General features: G+C 38.8%; 2 long non-coding RNA genes across 3 annotated transcripts; both read right to left on the bottom strand.

Moving 5' to 3' along the window:
* Nucleotides 1-905: 905 nt before the first annotated feature.
* LOC126161571 (uncharacterized) lies at nt 906-20,904 on the bottom strand. Of its 2 annotated transcripts, none has more exons than XR_007534932.1 (3): nt 20,673-20,904; nt 18,635-18,748; nt 906-1,516 (listed from the first exon to the last, which is right to left on the bottom strand). It is a non-coding gene; the product is annotated as an uncharacterized LOC126161571 (long non-coding RNA). The 2 variants fall into 2 exon arrangements; XR_007534933.1 differs by lacking the exon at nt 906-1,516 and adding an exon at nt 5,336-5,578.
* A 1,714-nt stretch (nt 20,905-22,618) lies between these two features.
* LOC126161573 (uncharacterized) lies at nt 22,619-24,528 on the bottom strand. The gene is made up of 3 exons (XR_007534934.1): nt 24,221-24,528; nt 23,952-24,062; nt 22,619-22,813 (listed from the first exon to the last, which is right to left on the bottom strand). It is a non-coding gene; the product is annotated as an uncharacterized LOC126161573 (long non-coding RNA).
* Nucleotides 24,529-24,815: the final 287 nt, after the last annotated feature.

A 24,815-nucleotide genomic window follows, 5' to 3' on the forward strand; every position in this document is an offset into this window, starting at 1 on the left:
GATAATAGGAATAAAATCACATTACCGTGTACTTTTTTATTTACATTAGTTACAGTTAACTGTAAATACCATCACTGACACAACGAACTTACCATTCGTACTGTATCTTACAAAATGTGCTGAAACTGACAGCCATCAACCTCAATGCAAACACGATATCTGCGAACAAGCTTCTGATGCACGACAAATAACCCTCGGTTGTTTCGAATCGCATCACAGGTAGCTACAATTCTGGCAACCAATTCCATCTTCGTATCCACTGGGGTCTCATACAAAAGTGACTTTAGGTATCCCCATAGGAAATAATAAAGGGGATACAGGTCAGGTGATCTTGCAGGCCATGGAATAGGACCACCCCTTCCAATGTAGTACCCAGGAAATACAGCACAGAGATGGCTGCAGACATCCATACTGAAGTGCTCTCATGAACAGCCAAGGATATGTTCTCCAATAACTCAGGTAGAACTCTTTGCATAAACCTCAAGTACAGGTGGCCATTCACATGGCCAGGTGGAAGGTATGGGCCAATGAAGTTGTTGCCTACAATGCAAACCCAAATATTCACAGCAACATGTACTTGATGGTGTGACTCTACTACAGTGTGAGGGTTTTCCTCATCTTTTGCAGAGAACCCAGTTTCTCAACAACTGGGCACACAATTTTAGAAAATTAAACATAATTAAATACAGCATAAATGAAAATGCACTGGCACAAACTATGGAACTATGCAAGAAAATTTTCATTTCACCACAATAAGAATGACCAACACACATTTCAAACATTAAATTCATTTATGATTTATATGTGTCACATTTAAAAGAGTGGTTTAAAAGTTGTTATCATAAAAATGGTTTATAATAAGCAATTTCTGGTGTTAAGCATCTAAATTAGTAAAACAGAAATTAATTTGAAAGAGTTGATGGTTCATAATTTATAACACTTTAACACAACAAAAGATTTATTTTCAATATCAGTATAAATGCTTTGTAATAGGGACAGTAAGCTCTCTCAAAACCAAGTAGTTTCATGTACATTACCACAGAAAAAAAGAGAACAAACGTTGACACTCAATTTCAAACTACAAATTAATAATACAGCCCAATATCTATAATAACTGTAAATACATTAAATGAGTGAACGTCTTGGTTGTTAATGCTTTGATCCATTCTGTAAACATAAAAATATTTCAGTATTGAAATGTGACAGACATTCATAATCACTTACAAGGAGACAAATATTTGCTTACAAGATACATTTGCTGTTCACAATGCTGTTGACATAATGAGACTGGCTTTAATTCTCTATAATCTTTTGTTCGACACTGTCTGTATGTGGTCATTTCTGCACAGTTCTTCCCCCTTTCTTTTGCAGGTGACTTGGAAAATAATACAGTCACCTTCTGTCATTCACTTCATACATAAATTTTGCTTCAAAACGTGAAGAACAAGTTAAGAGTGTGTTCTGTCAGGCACGAATTTTCTTTTCCATCAGAATAACCCATTTCTTCATCAGCAGCCTGCGCTCCAAAGGAAACCGAGGGTAAAACAATAAATTCACATTTATTGTAAAGTTAAACACATACAAGTTCTGCACTGGCTTATAAGGCAAGAACACTAAGAGAACAGTACCCATTTGACATAACAAATATTCATAGTTTTATTGTTTCTGTGCATGCAGTTATTCACTCGACAAATGGTAGGCATGGTTTTGAAAAGACATTAGGCAATTAGTAAATGATTATCTTACAATATCACACATGAAATCTCCCACTTTCAAAATGACTCTGAACGACCACCAAAGCATAGTGGCTAACAGTAGTGTATGGCACTACAAGGAGCACTAAATACCATCCCGTAGACACACTATACATGTTCTCTCTCTCTCTCTATGGTCAAACTGGCTGGCTGTGAATACACATTACATCAGTCTTTGGTGGTTCTATACACACATGGAACAAGAAATAAAAGCATAGCAAGGCAATTAGACTTGAGTTTTAGAAGATATTCCATCAGGAAAGAGACACATTCCCTGTTTGAAGGTCTACAAAATAAAAAGAAATGCTGGTTGTTCAACCTAATAAAAAATTTAATTTCAAATCATTACAATTAACTGTACAAATAATGCATGAATATGAAACTAAACAACCAACTAACATCGAAGCTGTGCGGCACTGTTTACAGAAAATTCACAAGTGATATGAGGAAAGAGTTCAAAACCACTTCACAGCCAGTGTCATTTTACTTGGGACTAGAAGTCGATCAAAGGAAGATGATCCTATACAAAATAGTCAATTGCATTATGTAAAGAAAATTTTAGAATGCTTTCTACAAATGACTAAGTCTGTGGCAACTCCAATCATTAAAACAGTGATACAGAAGTAGGGTCACCTAACATTACACGCTCTTATAGACAAGCAGCGAGTGCTCCTACATTTTTGTGGTGTGGAAGCAGAAATGGTATAACAAATGCTGTAAGAGAAGTACCTAGGAAGTTAGAAAATCCAACATATCTCTATGTAATACAAGTGTAACAAATCCTTTGATATCATAATGGAACTTCCAAATGTGATACTATCTACAAATGAAATGTCATGGAATACTAGATTTTATAGTGACACTGATCATAATGGTGATCTTGGTACTGATTGATCAATGTATAATCGTGGTGCTTCTATTAACTGAACTGCCTGGTAACAAATCTCAGTTGCCATGTTGACCAACAGAATCTGATGTTATTGCAGCTAACGCTACAGCTTCAGAAATCATCTGGATTAAACATTTCCTTAATAACCTTAATCAGGTAATCACAGTGCTTAATTGAAGAGTTAACAATGAAGCTGCTAATCAACTTGCTCAGAATCTGGAGTTTCATCAAAGAATAAAACACATTTAAGTACGACTTCTTTTGTACATAAATAATCACTATTGGTGAAAGCAATATATCAATAGCAGATATTTTGCCTACATTATTGTTGGGGGTTGATTTCAGATGGTAATCGATAACATAGGATTTTGTAAGTTAATGAATATGAGTTTTGTTGATGTTCACAAACATTTGTTTTATTTAATAACTCTAGTACAATTACACACTCTGAGGATCATGTTTACTCCAATATCCATAACTAGCATTTTTTTCTTGTTTTTCATGTAACTCTGTACCTTGCTAAAGGTGAGTTTCAATAAAAAGTCAATATTCACAAAAATCCAATGTTCCCTGCACCAATGCCCATTAGCAGATATCCAGTCAACTGCTTGGGAGATAGCTTGCCAAAAAGTTCTAGAGTACTCATAGTTGACAGTTGAAGTCTGTCTTTTAGTGATTTCCACTGAAATTCAATGTTGCAAAGTTTTTCCAGTATTTGTCTCAAAGTCATCACATTGTCTGCAGTGTTAGTACAAAGAGACTCCACTTTATTCCTGCCAACCAATGTCTCATACCACTTATTAATTTGAATTATAAATCAGCTTGACGTAAGCCCTGCTAATGCAGCAACTGTGAATATTACAGTCTGGGAGACGAGTCTTTGGTACTGACACATTACTAGTGCCGTTCCATTGACTAAAAACCACAGGAAGCTAACCAATGATAAGACTGCTCTTGAGCAGGCAGCACAAGCCACACTGCCACTCTGCAAACCAAATGTGTGCCTATGTCTGAAAACATACTAGTGACTCATGTGTAACCAGTGCTGTCATTTCGATGTTTGCCTAAACAGAAAAAAAAAAAAAAAAAAAATGGCTCTGAGCACTATGCGACTTAACTTCTGAGGTCATCAGTCGCCTAGAACTTAGAACTAATTAAACCTAACTAACCTAAGGACATCACACACATCCATGCCCGAGGCAGGATTCGAACCTGCAACCGTAGCGGTCGCCCGGTTCCAGACTGTAGCGCCTAAAACCGCATGGCCACTCTGGCCGGCTGCCTAAATAGAAGTTTGATTCATAGCTTAATTTATTTTTGTTGTTTTTAGTGTTTATTCACTTTTGGTACATTTCAAACAAAGTCTAGTGTGACGAATAGTGCCAGCTTAACACATGAAGTGAAACAGAGAAAATGTACTACACCGTCATATCAGTGAATTCGTGTGTTTTGTGCAGGACTACTTTGAAAAAGAAAATGAAAAATGTGAGCTCTTTTTTTCCTGTTGTGGTTACAGACATTGCTTATGGCAAATCTGTCAAGTCCATCAGTGACCATTATAGATAAAGTCCTATATTATTCTGCTGTTCACAACAACATACAAACTTTGGCAACAAAAAAGATAATACTATTCTGTGGCTGGAAAAATGAAAAGTGGCTCCTGGAGAAGATCTAAAGAAGACTGAACTGCTCAAAATTGTGGCACAAAAGAAACCACATTCCCACTTACATAACTGATGAGACTGCTAAAGGCCATGGCTTCCTTCATACCATTGTTATTTCAATGCCAAGGGCACAAATAAAAAACTATGTTGCTGCAAACAACAAGAAATTCACCATCTCTGAAGTTGAAAATCTCCTTTTGGAAGCTGTCAATCAAGTGACAAGTGAGACCTGGATGAAAATTGCTAACAGCAGTGCAAGTATCATCATTAGGGCAGCCAAAACGGAAGGTTGTGGAATATTGCATCAAAAATTAAATTAGAAATCTGGGAAGGAGCAGTGATAGTTTAAACAATGCTGAAGTAGACTATTGTAAATCAGATTCTGACAGTGATATGAGTGGTGTTTTCCCGTTAGTGTAACGTCAACACATGCAAGAACTTAAGAAGGGAGAACGCAGTTGATCTTTCGTCATACTGTAATTTCTTCAGATTATGGCTTTAATTTACTGATAAATTATTGTCACTCATTGTAGAACTAATTCATGCAAATACTTAACAACAAAAACTGTGAATGTTCAATGATTTGTGAAAACAGTTTTCATAACTTCTGTTAAGTACAACAATGAACTTCATGACAGTTCAGAATATTATAAACTCAACAGTTCTTTTCTATCTTATTTACTGCAAACATTAACTGTAAATAAATTCACACATACAAATACAGCCTGTATGTTGTCGAATCTTTTGTTTCTGCTGATAGAAAACACGAATAGCAGTGACCGGGTGTGGTTTGCTCTAAGACACACCCAGCAACATTGTTGTCTGCTCACCTGAACTGTTAATACTAATGATTTGTCTCATTGGCCATTACACTTCATTGAAATACACTTTTAGCAAGGCACAGAGTAATATGAAAAACAAGGAAAAATGCTAGGCATAGATCACAGAGTATACAATATACCCAGAGTTTGTAATTATGCAAGAGTTATTATCTGGAAGCACTGAAGAGTCTAGGAAAAACCATTTGGTACTATACCCAGTGAAAGGAAAATCCTGATGTCACCTTGGCATGTTAGAGAAGGGTCACGGCTTATATCACAAGTCGCTAATGCCACAGAAACCACGTTCCCTGGGATAAGGAGACTCCTTCTGTCAAGCGCAAACAGCCTTCTTAGAGGGTGAATGAGTGAATAGAAAGCAGGGTACTCTCTTGCCCTCGGAGTGGAAAACCAGTCCCAAAGGTGGATGAGCCTGGCCAACAGCAGAGGATACTGAAAGCAACAGAAAAACAGCGTAATAAGAGACACCTTGGGATCCCCTGCCTCTCTTGACTGTGCTCTCAAGTATGGTTGTTCCTGAGAAGAAATTTTCTTGAAAAGGCCTTCAATCTGACCTCCAGGTGGGCACTTCCTCAGGAGAACCATGCACTGAATTAAATAATAATATGATGGAAGATAAGGGAAACCCATCTACTGAGGATTGTTGCATAGGATGTAAAGACAATGAATAAGAATGGAAAACACAAAGAGGAGAAATAATATCAGCCTTTTTAGGTTAACCAATGTTCAATGGGAAGGAGAAGAATAATTTGAATCTGGAGAGTACAAGGACATTTACAGAGGTGAAATTAAAAAATAATCCTGTGGATACATTGAATATTCAAGTTTACAAGCCAACATCAGATGTAAACAAAGATAAAGTGGACAAAATATATGGGCAAATTGAGGAAGTCTATGAAGAAAATGGGAAAGGACAAGTAATAAATGTAATGGTCAGTGGTACAGTGGAATAGGAAGAAGAAGCAATGTATTTGCAGACTATGGACCAGAAGAGGCCAATTAAAGGAGAGAAAAACTGACAGTCTTCTGTGAACGATTTGATTTCTGGATCGCTAATACTCGGCTTAAGCACCATAAAAGAAGAGTATTTACATAGAAAGCTCCTGGTGATATTGTTAGATATCAAATAGACTCTGTCATAATCAATTACAGTTTCAAATGCAGCATGTGCAGATGCTGATACAGACCGTAGTTTACTCATAGCAGGTATTTAAAGATATGGGATGTTGGGAAACTGAGGAATTAGACTGTTAAAGAGCGCAATCACTATGTTGAAAATAAATTGGACATGTAACAGAAGTCACTAATGAGTGGAATATCATTAGAAATACAATGAAGTGTGGATAACACGAATTATACTGGATAAAAAGGATGCACACAGGAAACAGAAAAACCACAATTTGGAAAAAAAGGACAAAATGGATGAGCACAGGAAACAGAAAAAGCGCAATTCAGAAAAAAGCATGACACATTTCAGAAAACTGAACAATGAACTAAGGGGAAAGAGACGAACTGGAAAAGAAAAGAAAATTAAAAGTCCAGAACAGTAAAATTCTTAAAAAGAAGAGAAGTAAGGAAAATAAGCAAACAAGGCATATTAGATAAATATGGGAAGAAAACAGTATGTATAGAAAAGGAAGAAAAAGTTTGAATGGATTATGTGGAAGTCATACAGTACTCAGGCAGATAACAGCAGACTGGTTTTGGAAGATGAAGAGGAACAAAATGAAGGAGATCAATCTTCTAAGATACTGAAACAGGAATTGCTCATGGCAGTAGCAAACTGGGGGAAAAGTAGTGGGGAGACTCTGGAGGAAGTCACTGAGGTCCTCTCCTGGAACTGCAAAATACACAAGAATACAGGGTGGCTACTCTCACTTGAAAAAAAAATTTTCTTGACAGTCCCAGCTAGACATGGGGAGCCAGATGCTATCATAAGAAGTTCCTGATACATTAATGGTGAGGGTGAGCACTGTAATACCACACCCTCTTGGGACCCTATATCCCATTCCAATCTCATTTCCACTCCCCCGAAGAGGTCATACCGTATTTACTCGAATCAAGCCGCACTTTTTTTCCTGTTCTTGTAATCCAAAAAACCGCCTGCAGCTTAGAATCGAGTGCAAAGTAAGCGGAAGTTCTGTAAAATGTTGGTAAGGCCGCCACAACTAACTTCTGCCGTCAAATATAGGTAGTGCTAGACAGGCATGTTTTACAGGCACAAAGATAAATACTGGCACCAAAACCTCTGCGTCAGTAAATAAATTAAAAACAGGTGGAAGACGAGCTTTTTTCTCCGTCCCGAGTTTCGACCACTGCATTTTCATACATTATCCAATGAAGTAAATACAAATTCCGTATTGTTCATTTTTTAATGTAGCAGCCTTTCAATGTACTACGAAAATCCGACTGGCAAGACTGTTTGGGATGTTTGTGAATATGGCCAACTCCACGTTCTGAACTTTTTCCTACCTGTGACATGAGACGGGTGCTAATAGGAACTTTTATGAATTGTGAATCACATGCAGTATTCTCTTCGAAATCCTGTCTGCCTAATAAACTCTACGAAACTAGAGTGAAGAATATATATATCATGCCATGTTTACATTCGTATTATTTTTGCGCCGAATAGTGATACAGTCAGAAATGAAGCACGACAACTGACTAGAGTTTTAAATCTAAGACGACTAATTTCTGTGCAGAATGTAATGTTCTAAAGAGGCGTCTGCAAAGATTTTCAAACTGAGAAAAATTTTCGCTAAACTCTCCTTCACAACATCTTCTATCACACGCAGTCTACTATTTGGTTCTTGTTGATCATTATAAAAAAAAAAAAGCAGCAGTGTAAGTAACAACAAATAGCAGTCTCTTGCCATTGTTTCACTAATGAGACGATGCCTCTCTTTTCTTAATTGTAAGCGGCGATAGCGCGCACAAAAGCAAGCCATGTCGCGAGCGGCGACAGGCTGTAAACACTCATTATCAGAATGCGACAAACAATGCATGACACAGTACAATAATGCATTTTCAGCTTAGAAAGATGTAAACACCTATAACAAAGAGGACGGCACTTATCAGATCAAAGAAAAATAGTCAATCAATTCAAACCAGACGAAGCACGTGAAAAAGGAAGGGTACCCGTATAAATACGGACACAGCGCCTGACGCAAGGCAACGGCTACCTGGTAAAGCTTAACTGCTAAGTTTACGACTCGAACCAAATTACTGTAGCTGTATCGTCATTCATTCGACCTAAACTGTGTCTCAAATTCAAATGGACCAACTTTGTTTCGATTTGGAGGTGCAGCCTAAAACTCTTTCCTTGAATTTTGAGTCAAAAATTTCAGGCGCGGCTTAGATTCGGGAAATTTTTTTTTCCCCCTTGATTTCGAGTCTTATTTTTCAGGTGCGGCTTACATTCGAGTGTGGCTTAGATTCGAGTAAATACAGTATATATAATATTAGTAATTGACACTAAATTAAACTGTTGTTTTGACATGGTTTACATTGGGCGTCACTAGAATGAAGGAAACATGTTGGATTAAAAGCTAATGTACCACCTTAATTCGCACACAATACAAATTTCAGGTACATAGTAGGAAGAATTTTGCTGTTGTAATTATGGAGTAATTAACTAATAAAGTTCTGATATTTCCAAGTCATAGAGGGTCAGATAGTTTTATTGTTTGAATCCCTAATAAAAATATGACACAAACAATATGACCGAATCAAGTGTACTAATGTTTTAATTGGTGTTAGTTAATAAAATTGTAATTACGACCATACAGAAAAGTAGAATTTTACTCATACAAAAATTACTTAGTTGCATCTATACCTTTGATTCAATAAAACTAATCCCTCTGTTCACCTGAAAATGATAGCGTGATTTTCCTTTAAGTCAGTTAAATACTATATGCAAATTAAATACATTGTTGCAATGATAAAACATGTAATTTATTGTCTTAATAGTAACAGATTCTTTCCTGTCTTTGTATGAATTACTCATTTATATTCTATGTAAATTTCTATGTAATTTGGGAAGATATATATAAAAACTAGAATTGTATACATGCAAATTTCAATATGTAATTGTTTAAAACTATATAAGTAGAAGCGATTTGTATGCCGCCATACTTCAGTCATAGACCGATTTTCTATTTTTGTAAAATAGAATTCCCTGAGAATTCAGACTGTAAGTTCTACGATGTATATTTGCCGCCGAACATCTAGCGTGCAAAATAAAATCTTTTGTAAACAAGAAGTACTAAAACTTATTCTCTTATTACGTAAGGGAAAAACTAAACTGAGTGTGGAATATCGTTGATGTACTGTTGTGCTGTAAGGATGCCACAGACGACAACCGAAGCGATCCTGCTAAGAAAAGAAATTGCACTCCACACCACGCCCTGGTTGTCAGGCCATTGGTGGGTTAGTGAGGTTGGTATCCCACCACTGTCCAGTGCACATGAAGACGTGTCTTCAGCCTGGAATCTCATTGCCTGGAGTAGAATTGTCTTCAGTGATAAGTCCTCCTTCGAACTGAACACTGATGACCAGTAAAGATGTGTCTGGAGATGCCCTAGATAATGAGTGATGATCTGGGGTGCCATTTCTTTTCATACCTGCAGGATTACAGCACAGTGGTACATCAACGATATTCTATGCCGTTTTGTTGCCCCTCATGGCAAGCCAGCCTGGACTTACATTTCAGCAAGATAATATCCATCTACCACGCCAAGAGTTTCTACTGCTTTTAATGTGAACCATAATGACTGTAAAATTTCTGGAAGAAATAGTACAGTTTTATCAATCCCAGGAAAAAAGAAAAAGCAGCCTCTCCTTGTCACTGACTTACAAGCTTTCCAGAATGATGCAATTTGCAGGTTTGTTTATGGTTACTACAGCAAGAAAGAGAATCCTATCATTGCAAAGTTACCAGTGTCATTAAAGGAAAGTGGAATTTTCAGGGGTGAGAAAACATCACTACAAATTGTGCTGAAGAGCATGGAATTCTGTTGCAAAATGCCAGACAGACCCAAACTCTTGTTAGAAAAGGCACATACTGTTACAGCTAGAAGCACTGTCTTGCACTAAATTGGGGTCAAAGACATTAATTCAATAATATTCATAGATAAAATGTGGGTTAATAGCAGGGAAGCTGTCAGAAAATGCTAGAAGGTAGCAGTCATCAGCCAATGGGAAGAGGAGCTAGATTAATTGTGTTCCATTCAGGCTCTTCCAGTGGTTTTGTCTCTGATGCAATTTTAGTTTTTGGGACCAACAAGACGGGTGATTACCATGAAGACACAGGTTATCTGATTTGTCGAGTGGTTCTTCGAATCTTTTAAAACTATTTCCAGTCCCTACAACAACTGTAACCAACCATGCCCCGTATCATTCAGTCCTTTACAATAACAGAGGTGGATAGGCTGTTGAGTGATATACTTGCAACAGTGGATGCAGCCTCATGAAGGAAAAGTGTCTAGCACATCAAAAATCTAATTAAAGCAGCACAGAGAATGAATGGTATCATCAGTGGCTATGAACAGCTAATGATTTGTCTTGGTAATGATGATGATGAATACAGTTTCCCTGCTGATTCCGATAACAGTAGCGATGGGGAGCTAGACAGAATTTCACCACCTTCACCACAAATTGATGAATGAAAAGCTACCAATATTGGTTATTTATTGCATCATTGTCATTACAAAATGTAGAGCTAGAAGTTACAATCTTGGTTATTATTTATTTTGTAAAGTATGTACCATACTGCTTTCGAACATCTGTCATCAACAAATGCTTATTTTCTGTATTTCTTTGCTCTGTTATAGAAAGCATGCACTTTGTTATGCTTATAGCTATGTATTATTATCTGGTTATTTGTTTTGTGCAACTATGATAGGAACTGAAAAACTAATTCTTATATACACTGTTATTGCTCAATAGCTTACATTTACAAGATGGAATGGAAAATTGTATCTGCTGTTATGTGTATAGAAGCTGCTGCTGCAACATCATTACTGTAGTATAGGCAACCTAACTTGACATATTGTGAACTGTAAAGTACAACATTTCATCGGTGTAGGTACAGATGCACTATGTGTAAGAGGAATAGCGAACAAGTTGTTCCACTCTTACCTGGAAAAGAAGGGGCAAAAGGCCAGGACAATCTATACATCCAATGATGATAAATTTTTAGTAAAACAATTGTTGGCCAAGAAACACACAAACTTTGGTGTACCTCAGGATAGTATACTGGATCCAGTTCTATCCTTAATATATATCAATGACTTTCCAGATAGTGTAAGACACGGAGAAATTGTTCCCTTCACTGATGACAGCAATATCATTGTCATTAATAAAACAACAGAACTCCTACTGAAGAAAGCAAATGATGCCCACAAGGAAATTGTCACTGCAAACATTGGTTAATTAGGTTTATCACAGATGGTACATTACTGTGATTATATTATTTGCCATCAGAAGATTCTTGTGAGCAAATTAAGGAACACTGTATAATAGGGACCACCCGAGTGAGGTGATGCTGTGCTTTTGATGCACTGATCCATATTCGGGAGGCTAGGGTTCACTCTGTCTGACCATCCTGATTTGAGTTTTTGTGGTTTTCCCAGATCACTTCAGGCATATTCCGGAATGTTCCCATTATCAAGGCCAAGGCCGACCAATTGGCCTATCATTATATAGAATGTTTTGAAACTATTTGTTTAAATTAATAAGGAGGTAGAGAACATCAAAACAAATATATTTCAATAAGGAACATATAGTCTATGAAGTCAACTTGTACTGTTAGGGAACATTTTGTAACTGGTGCTGACATAAGCTGTTGCGTTGGTGTCACTGACTGGGGATGTACCGAGATTCAAAATTGCTCTGTGTATGGATCGTTGGCTCTGCGATGTGATTAGAAACACACAGATTCATTCACAAGCATGGCGGCCCTGTGACAACAATGGTGACTTCCTTGTAAACACCAATTCAGTCACAATCATTACTGCCTTGTAACAAGAGCAGAGAACTTTAAGAGTTCATGTATGCTGAAATGGCGGAAATGCTTCTGGTATATAGACGTCTGTGAATGAAAAAGGATGAGCAGCAATGACAGCACTCTCCCAATTGAAGAGTTCCACAACACCAAACATTCAGACATTTGCATCACCTGCTACATGAAACAGGCAATTTCCATACAAGTATTCATGATACGTGTCGGAATCGAGCAGTGCGCACTCCTGAAATGGAAGACGGGATTCTGTGGCATGTTGAAGACACTCCATCTACTAGTGCATGATGTACTTCACACACCCTTGGCATCAGACATAGCCTTGTGAGGAATGTGTTATATGACCAGCAGCTTCATCCTTTCCATCTTCCTCAATGCGCACAGTCAGCACAAGGATTTTTACCACAGACTGCCTTGCACCCCTCATTTCTGGCCAAGATCCTTCACACTGGTGAGGCTTCGTTTACTCGTCAAGGCCATTTCTATATTCACAATTCACATAATTGCATGCATATGAATCCATGTACTCAGCTCATGCTCATCAACACAATTCAGTGTTAATGTGTGGGTGAGTATTCTCGGCGATGGGTTGATTAGACCGTATATTCTTCCATTCCACCTCAACAGATGGAGATCGCATCTTTATGGAAGATGTAGTGCCAGAAATGCTGGGGAATGCACCTCTGATTAATACACGACGGATGTAATTCAAGCATTTCAGAATTGGTGTGAGGAATTGTCTGAGAGCCATCTTCAGGAGTCAATGGATCCGCCTAGGTGGCCATGTGTGTCTGGATTTCTTCCTCTGGGGGCATATAAAGCAGCTCGTATATGGAACTGTTGTAGAAACAGAAGAAGGCCTTGCAGCTAGAATTACTGTCACTGGTGGTACCATTGTGCACATGCCAGAAATTTTTGAACAGGTAGGACAACCAACAGCCCCAAAATGTACTGCATGTATATGGATGGTCCAATGGTTGCACATGAGAGCAGTTCCTGCAATTACCACTGCCGCAATTAGCATTCTACACTAACATCTGTGTAAATCACCCCTATTATCAGAAGCTGCCATCCATCAGGGACCATACGAAACAACTAAATATCTGTTTTGATGCTCTCTACTTCCTGTATTAACTGGAACGAACTGTTTTGGAAGACCTTGTATAGCATGCTTAATATTCCTGTGTATGTCTACACTTTGAGCTACTGATTCTTACTGTATTACTTTAACAACTGCAATATCACTGCGAGACGATCCTTGGATGAAATACAAACGAAAGCCTCATGGATTTTTTTGAATGGGCAGTATGCATTAAATTAACACTGAACATAAAGAAAACGAATGATATGCAATTCAGTATAAAGAGGGAAAACAATTCTGTCTCATTAAGTATAGCTGATATATCGATAAATTGTATAGCAAACACAAAATTTTTAGGGATGAACACTGATTGTCAATGAACATGTAACATGCAAGGAACACACAAAGATCCTGGCAAAAAGAATGTCATCAGCTCGTTATGTTCTTAGGATTTTTTCATTAGTTTGACCCAGCCATTGTCATGTGGTGGCAAACTATGACTAGGTACATACAATTCTTAGCTAAGAGATTCTTTTCTGGAGATTGAAAGCACAAAACATGACAACACTTTTTAAACTGCTGGAAAGAGCTGTAAGAATAATAATGGAAAATCCAGGGTGGAATGTAACATCATCATTAGTAGTCGACCTCATTGTAAACTGAACCATATGAGATTATGTACCAATCAGTGGTGCACTTCAGGGAAAACATAATAAAGTAATTCACTGATAGTTCTATACATAATCACAGAACAAGAGCCAGTTTGGACTTAACACATACCAAGAAAAAACAAAACAACAAACTCAAAACTAGCATTTTCTATCAGGGACTAAAACGACACACATCAAAAAAAGTTTGGCATCACCCCAGTTCCCAGAACTCCTGAAGATAGACGTTGACTGGATACTGTATCACAGACTCAGTCCCTTTGACTGTTCAAAGATGTCACTAAACCCACCCAAAGATGTAAACAACCATGCATGAGCAGTGCCTATTAGACAGAGGGGGTCCGACAGCTGATCAGTTTCAGTCATTCCACCAGGAAGGACGAACACGGCTTGTGTTGTCTTTAGTTCAACCAGGCCTAGGCAGTCAATAGGGCAGTTCAATCGTGTCTGCATTGTTACTCTGTGAACCAAACCGATGTTAGGTCATGGAGGAGATACAGAGAGACAGGAACTGTCAATGACATGCATCGCTCACGCCACTCAAGGGATACTACTGCAGTGGATGACCGCTACCTATGGATTATGGCTCTGAGGAACCCTGACAGCAACGCCACCCTGTTGAATAATGCTTTTCGTGCAGCCACAGGATGTCATGTTATGACTCAAACTGTGCGCAATATGCTGCATGGTGCACAACTTCACTCCTGACGTCCACAGAGAGGTCGATCTTTGCAACCACGACACCATGCAGCGCAGTACAGATGGGCCCAACAACATGCCGAATGGACCACTCAGGATTGACATCACATTCTCTTCATCAATGAGTGTTGTATATGCCTTCAACCAGAAAATCGTCGGAGACCTGTCTGGAGGCAACTTAGTCAGGCACCTTAGACACACTGTTCAGCGAGTGTAGCAAGGTGAAGGTTCCCTGCTGTTTTGGGGTGGCATTCATGTGAGGGCAATGTATGCCTCTGATGATCATGGAAGGCGCCGTAACGGCTGTATGATATGTGAATGCCATCCTCCAACCGATAGTGCAACCATATCAGCAGCATATTGGCGAGGCATTCGTCTTCATGGATGACAATTCGTGCCCCCATTGTGCACATCTTGTGGATAACTTCCTTCAGGATAACGACACTGCTCGACTAGAGTGGTTCTTGACATGAACCCTATCGAATGTGCCTGGAATAGATTGAAAAGGGCTGTTTATGGACAATGTGACCCACCAACCAGTCTGAGGGATCTACACCGAATCGCTGTTGAGGAGTGGGACAATCTGGGCCAACAGTGCCTTGATAAACTTGTGGATAGTATGCCACGATGACCACAAGCATGCATCAATGCAAGAGGACATGCTACTGGGTATTAGAGGTACCGGTGTGTACAGCAATCTGTGCCACCACCTCTGAAGGTCTCACTGCATGTTGGTACAACATGCAATGAGTCATTTTCATGAGCAATAAAAACGGCGGAAAATATGTTTATGTTGATCTTTTTTCCAGTTTTCTGTAGAGGTTCTGGAACTCTTGGAACAGAGGTGATGCAAAACTTTTTTTTATATGTGTATACAATAAACTGCCCACAAAAACAAAAAACACAGATAAAAAGGAATATTCAGTACAAATTGCCAGTTTTCACCAGTGACATGTAAAGCAAGTGACAAACTTTGTAAACATCATAATATATCAGTGGCTATTTTTGTCAGATGGGCTAAGCTACAGATCAGTATCATCACAACAAGGCTCTTTTGATTTCACATCCACTGGATCTGCCATCTCACAACCAAACTGTCATGCTGCAACCTCAGCCAGACCTTGTGCAAAGCCACAGAACTGTCAGTCACCACAGCCAAGTTTTTGTTACTTTCGCATTTTGTAGCTTTCCCAACTAGCAGCCAAACTGTGTAAAATTTGCACCAACAGGTGATGTCATGGTAGCTTCACTTGCCAAAGCCAACAATTTATACTGAATATTCCTCTTGACCTAGAAAGATTACTAAAATACATCTATCTAAGAAAGGCAACTATAAAATTCTTCACAAGTAGTGCATACTACACAATTAAAGGGTACTAAGTGGATTCAGAGTAGTGAGTAGGCCTAGTAATTAATAGGATAACTACAACACACTGTTGCACTTCAATACATTATTAAGACTTATTGCTTTCACAAGGAACTCATATGTAAAAGTCTGAAGTGCATGATACTATGGTCTCATGATTCTCCTGAGTTCAACATCTCATTCATCAGGAGAAGGTAGACTGAGGAGCACAGCTGAATGTTCGTGTGCATGAAGTCAATTTTCTGCACAGACTGGAGTTAACACAGTGCACCATCTTCAAACCCATTATTTACCAGCACATGAGCGTAGTGATGTAGAGCAGAACTGTGTGAACACTGCACAATAGGGACCAGCCAAATCAGGTGGACAAGGAAAAAAAATTCCCGGATTATTCCCGGATATCCCGTTTAAAAAATATGCTTTTTCCCGGGCGACCTACTGTCACTTAGCACAGAAAAAGTTCCCTCGGAACTGTAAAACTTATCAATCCTTTGAATGGTTAACGTTTTATATAATCGCGTAGAACTTCCCTGGAAAAAAGCCGGAGCAGAGAAGTTTTGGAAAGACCTTTGATTTGCAGCAACATATACGCTGCATATTTTCGTATTACGAAAGTATAAATTCGAATTGCACCAAACACAGCTTGTTAGTTTCCGGAGCGTTGCAACCGAGGTTGTGATGTCCTTTCGTAACCGAGTCATATCTCAAGCCATGAGATCTCGCCAGCCGATGACAGCAGCTATTCAGAGCATAGGACACTTGTTATAATCAGCCACTAGCAAGATTACTGGTTACATAGCGCGAACACACAAGAGGAAAAGTTAACGGTTTACATTAATGTACACAGTACCGTATATCTACAAGAAAAGCTAAGCATTCCCGTGTAACATTGGTCTTTTTTTGGTGTGATATACTTTAAGATACATCACACAAATGTGCCAGTAAATTTAAAATTGTGACATAAATGCCTCGGCTCGAAATTCTTGAAGTGGCTGGTCCTCAAACTGTTCAGTTTCGAACGCTCTGTGATTTAGATATCCATCCCACTTTCACACACTTAACATAATTCATCTTGCGTAAAAAGAAATTTACTTTGAAAGTAACGCTTTTCTAACCACCGTTCGCAATACTGTTAGTTATAGGTTCGATTTACCAGTTGCCAGAGAGCACCAAAAACGAATTATTGTGCGTGTGCAACTGCAGTGGTGTAGGAAGCCCGCATGTTCGTGTGTATAAAGCACTAAGAGAGCTTACACTACACCATAAAAGAAACAGGGCATCAGAGGATACTCCAAAAGGCATCAAAATTTCGTGAATCATACTAAAATGCATAATTCGGCTTGAAGTGCACATTGGGTTTTTTCCAGATTCACAATGAAGTAGGTCCCATCTGATATTAAGCTTTTCAGTGTGATTTTTGGGATGTAAATTTTCTTGGAGTACCAGTACTCTACGATCTCATGTTTGGTTCTTTATTATGGCATAATGCCATACATGGCAGAAGATGATAACGTGCACTTGAAATTCACCGAACAGTTGGAAGTACCCAAAATTGTTAAATGAAACACTTCGTTTCAAATAAAATGATTGCCTCAGCGGAATTTCTTTAGCAAACTTGCAAAAATAACTTCATTCTTCTGCAAGGCGATTAATGCTTGACTGCTACTAACTTGGAAAGAAAATAAAATCAGAAACTGAAATTAATAATATATTTTTGCCCTCTGTAATTATGTGAATGCATTTTAATTCACTTGATAGCTCCCGGCCACAGAAATCCGTTTTGTTTTCATTTGACGTGGGAGCTGTACACGAAGAAAAGCAGCGGAATCACTTAACGTAAACACGGGTCACGTGGAGACTAACCCCCTCCCCACTACAACTCAGACAACTCTGTGCAAGCGCGAATCTGGCAGCTAGTGCGCGCGAGAAAAATTTTTCTCGTTTGCATCAGGCTGCTTGCTGCTACTACCGATGCAGCTAACAGCCAAACTTCAAGAAGCGGGAAGCGAGAGAAGGTACTGCTTATACGCGAGTCAAATGCGCATGCGCAACAGACCGCTGGCAACTGGTCAAACGAACCTAATGTGAAGAGTTGTGACGTCATGCTCATGGCAAGCAGTTTATTGTTACGAAGAATTACAGTCTGCGCCCTACGGCCTTTAACATATTTTTGCTATCTGTAGACGCTTGTGCGTGCACGGTGTTTTGTTGTCGTAAAATGCACATTTCCTTTGCCACTACAGTTTTATTTTTTTCCCTCTCGTTTATATTTTATAGCTGCAGTATCATTCTCCAGTAGCAGGATACAATAACATTCTTTGCTAGAGAATCAATTCTGCAGTCAAAACTACAAAAATGTAACTGAAAGCTAAAACAATGAAAAATTCCCGGGTTTTTCCCGGTTTTCTCCCGGATGAAAAAATTCCCGGGTTTTTCCCGGAATTCCCTGTTGTCCCGGGTCGTATACACCCTGCTTCAGCAAATGCTGGAATAGTCCCCTAATCATGGCCACATCCCAATGCCTCTCCTATCTTCATAAAGCATGTTATGTATTCCGTATGGTGTATATTTTGAGTTATTGATTTGCTCTGTATACCCACACATTTCTTACATTTTGGATGACAAAGATAAATAATAAAATAAATATAACACTCACCTCTGTTTCTAGTCTTGTTTTGCAACAGCAGATTTACAATCCACTCTTCACTTCTGCTGCATGGCATCCTTTGCTGTTCAAATGTTTCATCAGTAGGCCTAATCATTTCAGTGGCTGAAAATATAGTTACACAACTCCATTATTTACAAAATAAATAGTTCAATCTGAAAGACCTTTTATAGTCCTTTTGACTGTATTATATGGTCTACAGCAATTACAAGAAACATAACGATTTAAACACTGACTTTCACAAAGCAATGAAACTGAGATGGCAATTTTCAACATTTCTCCAGCACAGCTTAATGCTTGCAGCTTGAATATTTACATCACAATAACAGCCAAGGTAGTTGCAATGATTGTACTCTATTCAATATATAAAATGTTTTACAGCCAACATTACACAGCAACAAACTGTACATGCAATGTTGTCAATGTATCCCTGCAAAGACAGCAATGATCGTAAGACTGGAATTTGAATAGCTTTCAAAGAGGAAAATAACATGAGGAAAAACATATACAAATTTCATAGTGTCCAAAATTTAAATCAGGGATCATTTGACTTGTCATTAAATTGGAACCATCAATAGTTGCCTGTGAGGGGGCCCACCTCACAGGAGAAGTAGCACACTGGAGTCAACACTGCATTCACAATGCCTATTACAACGCATTATTGCTACAGCACATTGTATTGTAAACAGCTAAGGTTGGCGACAATTGGAAACAATCCGTAACATACGAAAGTCATTCTACATCCACAGATTCTCTGCTCCTACAAAAACGCCAAGTTATATTTTGTCTACAGCAATTTTGTTTCTTTTAACTATGCCAACATGGAGGAAGGACTATGTTGGAATTTGTAGTTAATTAGGGAGCACAGATCACTCTGAAAAGTGAAGGTGAAGATGCAAATAACGCTTATATAAAAAGGAATACAGCTCTAAAAGACTGTTATTCAGAGAAACTTTCTAGTAACGTTCTCCTATTGAGAAAGACGTAAATTACGCCGACATTAAGTCGTACGTTTAGGAGTCTTCAGCTACAAATAAGTCTCATGTTATTACACAAACTAATTCTCCCTCGTAAAAAATAGTTTTATAAACACATGGAAATTGTGAAGCCCTTTTGTAACTATTTGCAGTTGCTGACTAATACGTGAGAAAGGAAAAGAAAATTTTTAAGATGTATTTGTGAAATACAGACACCAAGGCTGTATATGTAACAATCTATTGTTCAACAGAAAAGTATTCCGAAACAATTTTAATACATTTAAAATTTGTTTTTATTTTTAGGTAAATATTAGTCTATATATGGAGACCCACTGACACTGTTGCCACACAGAACTTTTACCTTTATTTCTGAGAGAACTTAACGAGACAGTGGAGATCGAAATATCCTGGTTGAAATTAATTGCTACATCAGTCGCGTGGGGAATGATCACATAGAGCGACCGATTGCATACGCCAGCTCGTTTATTTGGGCCTTTAAACGTCTTAAATTTCTGTCTCACAGCGGGAAGTTTCAAGTTTTCTTTGCCTCTGGAGACGCGGCTTTAACCTGCAGAAGCGGCTAATAACACATCACAGCGGTTACATCAGTTTATACGCAACAGCAAAAGTTTGAAGGAACCCTGGCTTTTCGATCAAAACAGGGGTGCATTAAAAATGGGATACACAGATTAATAGAAGTACAGTTTTTCGGTTGCTTCGGTATGGCAAATTTCGGGCTAACTAAAGGCTCCGATATCGCTTCGCAACTTACAACGAAACGGTTACGTTTCAACTTAGCAAAGGCCTAGGGATACGCTGCATATCGGTTATGTCACCACAACTCGAGTTCGTATTCACAGTTGTTGGCTTCGTCAACTCACATCCAAATTGACGCCTTTCAACCTAAAATTACCTTCGGGCTGTTACTGGCGGGTGACAATCTCTAGAATTGTCTGTTCACAAGATGAAACTTACAGCTAATCCAGTGCATTTATTATCTAAAGAAAACTTCATACTGTATATGTATTACTTTATCTGATTAATGTACTTACCTCAAATAAGCACTTGTTTCTCCCAACACTTGTAACCATTTTGCTCTACGATTTTTCTTCTGCAGAATAGCCTCATATATTTGTTTCATTCTCCTATAATTCGGTGCTGCACAGTATTCGAGTTCGATGTTTTCAACACAAGAAATATGTTCTCATCCTTGACACCATAAACAAACACAATCTTCTCAACTCACGCATGCATCCACACGTGGCTAATTGGCTAAGATCACTGCGAACTAGTGGTGGGCAGGAAATCGCGTATCTGTTAGAAATCACAGTGACTGAGAAGTCACAGATATCACAGTAGCAACTTTACAGAATCTAACTGCGATTTCAGTCACAGTTAGCAGTCGCAAGTAGTATTTCATATTCAAAGACGTGAGCCATCTATTGGTCGAATTTAGCACTGCTTTCTGCGATTTCAGTGACAAGTCGCAACTAAGAGTCGCAAGTAGCAACTAAAAAGCGCGGTTAACAGTGGCATCTGTTGGCTAAAGTTCGTACTACGTCCATCTCTGCGGTACGCTATTGAATCTAACTGCGATTTCCGTGACAAGTCGCAACTAAGAGTCGCAAGTAGCAACTAAAAAGCGCGGTTAACAGTGGCATCTGTTGGCCAAAGTTCGTACTACGTCCATCTCTGCGGTACGCTATGGAGTCTAACTGCGATTTCCGTGACAAGTCGCAACTAAGAGTCGCAAGTAGCAACTAGAAAGCGCGGTTAACAGTGCCATCTGTGGGTCAAAGTTTGTACTACGCCCATCTCTGCGATACACTATAGAGTCCCAACTGCGATTTCCGTGACAAATCGCAACTAAGAGTCGCAAGTAGCAACTAAAAAGCGCAGTTAGCACTGCCATCTGTTGAGCAAAGTTCATACTACGCTACTCGCTACCGAGTCAAACTGCGATTTCTGTGACAAATCGCAACTAAGAGTCGCAAGTAGCAACTAAAAAGCGCAGTTAACATACTTTTCCTAGTGTCATCTGTTGACCGACGTACGTACTTCGTTATTGAGGCCTTGTGCCTCACGAGATCGATGTGCTGTGTGTGCATATGAAGGCCTTATTTCAATAGTGGTACAAGTCCATTTTTGTTCATTTTGAGATACAGAGTCGTAAAGTTAAATGAGCGCTGACAAATCTGCATTTGAGATACCAGAAATATTCAAGCATATGGCTTCTTGCTAGAGATGAAGCTTTATTTATGTTTGTTTGGATCATTAATTTCAGAAGCATTATAGACAGAAAAGTGGAGGTAATGGACTTGTACCACTATTGAAATAAGCCCTTCATATTATATGATGACATGCACATTCAGCATCAGTTATGGTTGGTCAAATACTGCTGTGACTCTGAATGTATTATATTAATAAGAAGCAACATTGCCTTTTTCTCCTGAAAATATCAAGTAACGTAACAAATGTGTTTGATTCTGCTTCCAATATGACAGTTTTGGTTAATACTCCACATGCCTACAGGACTTTGCAATGTTAACGCAGCAGAACTCAGACATCTGTATAAGTATAGAGAAATGAAAACAGTCATATGAATGCCTCACTTTTATTCCGACACAGTTCAAGACTTGGGAGAAAAGTTTTACACCTGGTGTTCTACATGGCAACTTCACACACAAGAACTCTTTGCCGACACTACTACCACCTACATAAGTAAGCTCTTCCTGTGTTACTTTCAAGGAATTCACTTAAGCTATTCCTGATTTAACTGTAAGATCTGTACTTCCCACTTTCGTATCAACAGCGCAAAATGCATATTGTAGACTTCGGGATATGTTACAGGTCAGTGTCACAACAAGATTGTGGAGAAAGAGGGGGGGGGGGCGGCATTTCACTCTCCAACAAGTGTTTACCAATAAATATGTGGCGGAAAATTAAGGGTATAGGACGGCTTAACATGTGGAAAATGAGATTTTCATTATTCGCTCATTGTATTTAACATTTATTATTCCTTTAAAATCGCACAACAACTTCAATAAAACACAGTTTAATCACTCATCTGCACACTTATTTCGCAATAATGTCACTTTTAAACTGCAAATCCTCTAAGAGCTCTCTTGAATCTTCACGAGTCTCTCCCTACAGCCTTGATGTGGATAGATACGTACAGCAACCAGAACTGTGTCTGCAAAATCACAAGGATTATTAAACAATTTTTGCTGTCACTAATTACAAGCAATATAATTGGCAGAGTAGATTGCTAATATTTGCTGTAATGAAAGCCACTCAATGGGGTATATTTCACATTTGCAAGAACGATCTCACTTAAGTAAGTCCATCGAAACACTTACAAGGGAACGTCCTCATCGCACCCCCCTCAGATTTAGTTATAAGTTGGCACAATGGATAGGCCTTGAAAAACTGAACACAGATCAATCGAGAAAACAGGAAGAAGTTGTGTGGAACTATGAAAAAATAAGCAAAATATACAAACTGGGTCGTCCATGCGTAAGATAGGCAATATTAAGAGGACTGTGAAGCGACGAGCGCCGTGGTCCTGTGGTTAGCGTGAATGGCTGGGGAACGAGAGGTCCTTGGTTCAAATATGCCCTCCACTGAAAATTTTGCTTTCTTTATTTTCGCAAAGTTATGATCTGTCCGTTCGTTCATTGACGTCTCTGTTCACTGTAATAAGTTTAGTGTCTGTGTTTTGCGACCGCACCGCAAAACCGTGTGATTAGTTGACGAAAGTACGTGCCTCTCCAATGGGAACCGAAAACATTTGATCGCAAGGTCATAGGTCAACCGATTCCTTCACAGGAAAACACGTCTGATATTTTGTATACGACACTGGTGACAGCATGTGCGTCACATGACAGGAATATGTTGTCGACCCACCTAACTAGTACACTTGGCGAATGGGTGAAAAGTTTCTTCTATCTTGCCCGATTTAGGTTTTCTTGTGGATGTAATAATCACTCCAAAAAAGTGATGAAAACATAAGAGTTTTTCACATAAACTGAAAATAAAATTTAAAATTTTCAGTCAAGGGAAGATTTGAACCAAGGACCTCTCGTTCCACAGCTGTTCACGCTAACCACGGGACCACGGAGCTCTGCACCTCACAGTTCCCTTAATATTACCTATGTTACTCATGGACGACCCAGTTTGTATATTTTGCTTATTTTTTTCGTAGTTCCACACAACTTCTTCCAGTTTTCTCGATTGATCTGTGTTCAGTTTTTCAAGGCCTATCCACTGTGCCAACTTATAACTAAATCTGAGGGGGGTGCGATGGGGCTGTTCCCTTGTTAGAAACTAACCTCTCGTCTGACGAAAACGGTCTAAAGACGCAGTGGCAATTTCTCCAGATCTGCTGACAATGATATTTTGAGTTATCAGTTTACTGAGTGACTGAAATGTAGTTCGGGTACCTGGGAACATAACAATACGTTAGAATTCATTTTCTAAACACGAACTATTACGGTACTGTATGGCTACTTACATATTAATTACACTATTAATATTTTCACAGTTGTTTCTTTAATACAAGATTAAAGCCAACGGAAGAACAAACGTAAAACATACTTACCAATGACATGTTTGTTGAGATGCAATTTTCTGTGTGGACAGATGTAGCTTTTTCATGCGGTGGTAAGTCGCAGAAATCGCAGGAGTCACAGAAATCGCAGAAGTAGCAGAAGTCACAGAAATCGCAGAAGTAGCAGAAGTCACAGAAATCACAGAAGTAGCAGAAGTCGCAGAAATCGCGGAAGTAGCAGAAATCGCAGAAATAGCAGTGGCGGAGGGATACGCGACTTGGTTCCTTAACTGCGACTCTTAACTGCGACAAATCACAGTTAAGAATAACAGATACTGAAAAGTAGCATTCACAGAAATCACTGATATCGGAAAATCGCAGTTTAGCCCATCACTACTGCGAACTGCGAAACAGAAACGACAAGGCGTTTTGCACCGTCTCCACCGCGTCGTTCCAGCTCAAGCGACCAATGGAAATTTAGTCTCCTGACATCTGTTGGCAATTCGTGTCAACAGGCATGAGTAGCATATTCCTGCCGTTTGATGTCAGCACAAGTACAAAATCGTACTTTTCATTTTCTTTACGAAATGCGAAAGGAAATAACGGAACAAATATTTATTGTTAGCAATTAACTCGTATGTACCTC

Source organism: Schistocerca cancellata, chromosome 2, assembly GCF_023864275.1.
Source record: "Schistocerca cancellata isolate TAMUIC-IGC-003103 chromosome 2, iqSchCanc2.1, whole genome shotgun sequence".
In the NCBI taxonomy this organism is placed as follows: Eukaryota; Metazoa; Arthropoda; class Insecta; order Orthoptera; family Acrididae; genus Schistocerca; species Schistocerca cancellata.